Here is a 6,177-nt window from a genome sequence, read left to right as displayed (position 1 = left end):
CGCAAGTCTATCTCCATTAGGCATGTCACAGCCTTTCCAATTCAGGAATATTAGACAGCACTTTAAGTGGCAGAATCACAAGCAAAATGCACAAACACGTGGATAAAGTGGCATTAAGTACATCGCAGAAATGACACCTGTTTCAGTACAACAGCTGAGAGCCAAGACAAGAAGGCTGTGTGTCGGCTGGTTCAGCCTCAGCTAGGAACATGGACGTCAAGCAGTGCAGATGCTTTGCCACCTGCGCATGTCTGTATGTGGCTGGAGGCACTGCGAGTGTTGATTTGAGGCTACACATGAATTTTAGCGAGTGGGCGCAGTCACAAGTGTGGAATCTGCATATGGCGGGGATGGCCTGCACTAACCAAACAGGACCATGAAAGCAAAGAGATGGGAAGTGAGCTCAGCCAGGGAGGTCAGCAGGGGCCTCTCTGAGAAGGCAGCATGAACTCTGCAACCTGAAGGAGTAGGAGCAGGCAGCAGGCAGAAGGTCTTTTCTCTAGGTCAAGTTCAGAGCACTGACCAGGCCTGGGTGGTTGCCGTTACATTCAATGTGACTTTGGGATTTGTTTCCACTCTTTGAGTTTGCCCCATGGGTAGTCTTTTCTCTCTTTTTGTAGCTTCGTTTAGATTGTTTTTGCTTCTTTTTCTTTTTTTCTTTTTTTGAGACTGAGTCTCGCTCTGTCGCCCAGGCTGGAGTGCAGTGGCACAGTCTCAGCTCACTGCAACCTCCGCCTCCCGGGTTCAAGCAATTCTCCTGCCTCAGCCTCCTGAGAAGCTGGGATTACAGGTGCTTGCCCCCACGCTCAGCTAATTTTTTGCATTTTTAGTAGAGATGGGGTTTCACCATGTTGACCAGGGTGGTCTTGAACTCCTGACCTTGTGATCTTCCCGCCTTGGCCTCCCAAAGCGCTGGGATTGCGGGTGCAAGCCACCACGCCTGGCCCAGATTATTTGTTTTTCTTCTCATTTTGTTTTCTCCTCCTGTACTACTTTGGAACTCATATATTCAATTTCTGTTCTCATGGTGGGGACCCTAGAAATTTTGAATCAACTGAGTAATTTGTGTCTTAGATGAAAAATTTGTCTCTGAATATTTGTACTAAAACATACTAAGACCAAAAGTCAAAACGTCATATTAGTTAACAGAAAATTGTTGTGATGTAGGCAATAAAAGGGAATTGAAAGCATTATTATTATTATTATTCTTATGATTTTAGACAAGGTCTTGCTCTGTTACCTGGGCTGGAGTGCAGTGGTGTGATCTCGGTTCACTGCAACCTCTGCGTCCTAGGCTCAAGCAATCCTCCTGCCTTAGCTTCCCTAGTAGCTGGGACTACAGGTGCACACCACCATGCCTGGCTAAATTTTGTATTTTTTGTAGAGATGGGGTTTTGCCATGTTGCCCAGGCTGGTGTTGAACTCCTGGGCTCAAGCGATCCACCCACCTTGGCCTCCCAAAATGCTAGGATTATAGGCATGAGACACTGTGCCCGGCAGAAAGGATTATTTTAAAATCAGTTGTGCCATATATACATTTGGCCAAATATGAGGCCAACGAATTGTTACTGAGTGGTGGGCTCACTCTCCAATACTATGGCACAGGCTTTTGGAAAAAAGAAAGAGCTTTATTGTGAGTCAATGGCAAGGAGACAGGAGGCAGTGTTCAAATCTGTCTCTCTGATCTGGGGTGGGTGGAGCTTTTATGGCATTTATAACTAGTCCCAGTTGATGCCCACACAGCTGGTCTGCCGGGATGCCAGCGTTAACAGGAGGTTAAAGTGTTTTCTCTTGTGTACGCCTGGGCAATTCTGGCTCTGCGTGTCACCAGTAACAACTTACGCAATGGTGGATCAGTTTGAGCTGATCTCACGATTACAATATATTGTGGTATCTACATTACCCAAAACCCATATTTCCCTTACTGTAGCATGGCTGCGATGATACTTGATTTTGTGGCTGGAACAGGACTCTTGATTTGCCAGTAATGACCTGGACCACCAAACTGTGTCAGATGCCATTCAAAGTAAGGCTTGCATACATCACAACAGAAATTATAGATTTTGACCACACTATGAGCTGAAATTCCAGTAACAGCAGTAGGTGCTTTCTTTGTGACTTCTGTAAATCATAAGAATAGAAGGTGAAGCCATGTTTCCAGGGAAATGTCGGATTTTGTGAAAAAAGCTCCCTTTCAGAGGCCCATGACAATTGGCAATTTCGCTGAATAGCCATCTTTGCATTGATGTTGTACCACCCACTGTAAGTACTGGTGATGTGAGGAACATTCAGGGGCCACAGATAACAACTTACCTTGCTTGAAGATGTCAGTGGCTGGGAGGCTTGAAGCCTTAACCATAATAGGCTGTGGTGTATCATGAAATAAACATCTACCCATTAGAAGAGGTGAAACGAAAATGCCCTCAAAAATAAAACCACTAAAAAATAAAATCTGAATTTGACCTGAAGGAGTTAATCATAGTTGAAGAATTTGATCTGCAGGACCTGCAGGGAAAAATTGTTAAATTGATCTGAAATTTTGACCAGGTGTGCTAAACTTCTAACGGTCGAAGTTAATCAATATTTCATGCTTCTTCCAAATGGTACAAAATCATAGAATCGTCTCCTGTCTCTCCTCTTCTGACTTATTTGCAATCGTGTTATATCGTTTATGTTATGGTCTGGCTGTGTCCCTTGTAGTTCCCATAATCTCATCTTGTAGTTCCCATAATCCCCACATGTCATGGGAGGGACCAGGTGGAGATACTTGAATCACGGAGGCGGTTTCCCCCACCTGTTCTTGATAATGAGTTAGTTCTCACAAGATGTGATGGTTTTATAAGGGGCTTCCCTCTTTTGCTCAGCACTTCTCCTTGCTGCTGCCACGTGAAGAAGGATGTGTTTGCTTCCCTTTCCCCATAATGGTAAGTTTCCTGAGGCCTCTCCAGCCATGCAGAACTGTGAGTCAATGAAACCTTTTCTCTTTATAAATTACCCAGTCTCGGGTATGTCTTTATTAGCAGCGTGAGAATGGACCTAATACAGTTTACTTCTAATTTTGACTTCCCCAAGCAGACCTGACTTTTCTTGTTTTATTTGGTCAGGTTTGCTTAGATTTCCCCAAATGTTCCCCATGCTCTTTGCACACAATCTTTTCTTGCATCTTAAATAATCCTTCTGTGGTAATTTCTCTTTGACCTGAAATATATTCTTTGGAATTGTCTTTATTGGCAGTTAATTAGTGCAAACATCTTAATTTTCATTTGCCTAAAAATACATTGACCAAATTAGTCCATTCTTTTCCTTTAGGATTGGTACTTTTTATGTGTTGTTAAGATGTCCCTGCCCCGGAGGCTCTAAGATGTTACTCTGTATTGTCCTCTAAATGTTTCATAGTTCTGCCTTTCATGTTTAATTGTTAAACCACCTGAAACTGATTTTTGGGTGAGGTGTGAGGTAGGGGGCCTATGGTGATCATTAGTGTTCTTACCACAGTATTTGCAGCTTTAAATAGTTCAGGCACATGGTAGGATTTCCAATCTCCACCAAATTCTGAATTAGTTATCTATGCTGTATAACAAATTACACAAACTTAGTGGCTTAGAGCAATACCCACTTATTAGCTCACAGTTCTCTAGGGCAAGAAGTCCAGGTTGGCTAGGTTCTCTGCCTGGGTTCTCACAAGGCTGAAATCAGGATTGCAGCTGGGACTGTGGTCCCCAACTGGAGGCTCTGAGGAGGAATATGCTTCCAAGCTCATGGGGTTGTTGACAGAATTCAGCTGCTTTTGGTGTAGAACTGAAGTCCTTGTTTTATTGCTGGCTGTCAGCCAGAGCCACTCTCAACTTCTAGAGGTTGCCCTCAGATTCTAACCTGTGACCTCTCCTCTCACAGTATGGTAGCTCACTTTTTCAGAACCAGCAGAAGAATCTCACTCCTCTTGGCTATGATGGAGTCTTATATGGTGTAACCTAATCATGGGAGTGACTATCCAATTACATTTGTTAGGCTTGAACATGTGACTTGTTTTGGCCAATGGTGTGCAAGCATAGTGGGGCATGTCACCTCCTGAGAGAAGCTTTAAGAGCTGTCTGGGACCTACCACATGTCCCTCCCTTGGCTTCTGTAACTGGGGAAGTGTTTGTAGAGATGAAGCCTCAGGTCCGCAAGAGACAGTCATGGGCAGTACTTTCTTCCTGAGTTTCCCACACTGACTTTCTAACTTGAAACCTTGCTAGAGTCTGTTCTTGTTTTGAATAACTTGTTTGTAGATTATTTTGGAATTTCAACATAGATAATTGCGTTGTGAATAATGACAGGATTTTGTCTTCTTTTCCAGTCTTTATGTGTTTATTTTTTTTGCCTTATTGTCCCAGTTGGGGCCTTCAGTACAATTGATAAATTTGACCACATTACAATTTAGAGTTTATGTTCATCAAAAAACACCATAAGGGCCAGGCATGGTGGCTCATGCCTGTAATCCCAGCACTTTGGGAAGGTTAGGCGGGCGGCTCACTTGAGGTGAGGAGTTTGAGACCAGCCTGGCCAACACAGTGAAACCTCATCTCTACTAAAAATACAAAAATTAGCTGGGCATGGTGGCGTATGCCTGTAATCCCAGCTACTTGGGAGGCTGAGGCAGGTGAATTGCTTGAACCTGGGAGGTGGAGGTTGCAGTGAGCCAAGATTGTGCCACTGCACTCCAGCCTGGGCGACAGAGTGAGACTCTGTTTCAAAAACCAACCAACCAACAAAAACACCATAAGAAACATGAAAAGACTAACTGCAAACTGGGAGAAGATATTGCAATGCTTAGAACTGATAAATAATTTGTATGAAGAAAAATTTTTTTTGTTCTTGCTGTTGTTTGTTTGAGATGGAGTCTCACTCTGTCACTAGGCTGGAGTGCAGTGCCACGATCTCGGCTCACTGCAATCTCTGCCTCCCGGGTTCAAGTGATTCTCCTGCCTCAGCCTCCCGAGTAGCTGAGATTAAAGGCGTGCACCACCACGCCCAGCTAATTTTTGTATTTTTAGTAGAGACGGGGTTTCACCATGTTGGCCATGATGGTCTCGATCTCTTGACCCCGTGATCCGCCCACCTCAGCCTCCCAAAGCGCTGGGATTACAGGCATGAGCCACCACGCCCGGCTGCTATAGGTTTTATTATTATTCAGATATGGTGAGGCCAACAGATCAGGAGATAACCATCATTGAAAAGATAGTTTGTTACTCACAGATCTGAAGAGGAGGGGACATGCTGCACCCCAGGGTGGATGGGGGGCACAGGGAAGCAGGGGAGTTGGTCTGGAGGGATAGGGACTAAGGGGAAAGTGTGGGCAAGAGCCTTGATTGTGGTTTCTGTAGGAAGAAACGAGTGAGGCAGGGCAAGCAGGCATAGGATGAGCTAGTTTGAATAATGTTACAGGCTCTGGGGCACAGGGGCTGTCCCTGCCTGTCTGGTACCTGGCCCTGGGGTGATTATGGCAGGAGGATGGTAGCCCTGAGTATGAGAACCTGATAGAAGAGGTCGTTGCAAGTGTGAGCTCTGGATTAGTTGGTTTACATTTGAAAGGTGCACTCACAGATGACTTCATTTCTAGAAATTGGCTAATCCTGGGAGGGGCCATCCCTCCAGGGTCAGCACGTTCCCAGATGTCAAAGCATCAGAATACAGGAAAAAGAGGTAATGGTTAATACAATGAAGAATGCCTACAAATTCCTAAGAAAAAGAAACAACTAAAGACTCAACTGGTACTTCACAAGAGAAGAAACCCCAAAGGCAATCAGCATAAGAAAAGTCAATATGAAAATGCAACCCCGAACTACACCGAGACACTATGTCTCACCCACTAGCTTGGCAAGCACTCAAAAGCCCGTGTTGGTGAGGATGAGAAGTGTCAACCTTAAACAGTGAGATTCAGAAACTATGATTAAATGTAGAGATTCTTTGAGCCCAAAGCATGAGGATAGCCACTTGGGAAACACTGACTCCAAACAAATGGGGTCAGTGTTTCAAAGTGGAGAAGTTAAGGTTTCTCTTACATAGGCAGAGACAGAGAAATTTCAGCAGGATTACAACATTTTTTATACAAGATCAGTGCGTACAGTGACTTGATCGGTTACAGATTGCTACATTCCAAGGAAAATACTTTATTACTCCATGAGGAGGGGTAGA

The sequence above is a fragment of the Pongo pygmaeus genome, chromosome 9 (assembly GCF_028885625.2).
Source record: "Pongo pygmaeus isolate AG05252 chromosome 9, NHGRI_mPonPyg2-v2.0_pri, whole genome shotgun sequence".
Taxonomy (NCBI): domain Eukaryota; kingdom Metazoa; phylum Chordata; class Mammalia; order Primates; family Hominidae; genus Pongo; species Pongo pygmaeus.
Note: the sequence above shows the minus strand (reverse complement) of the source record.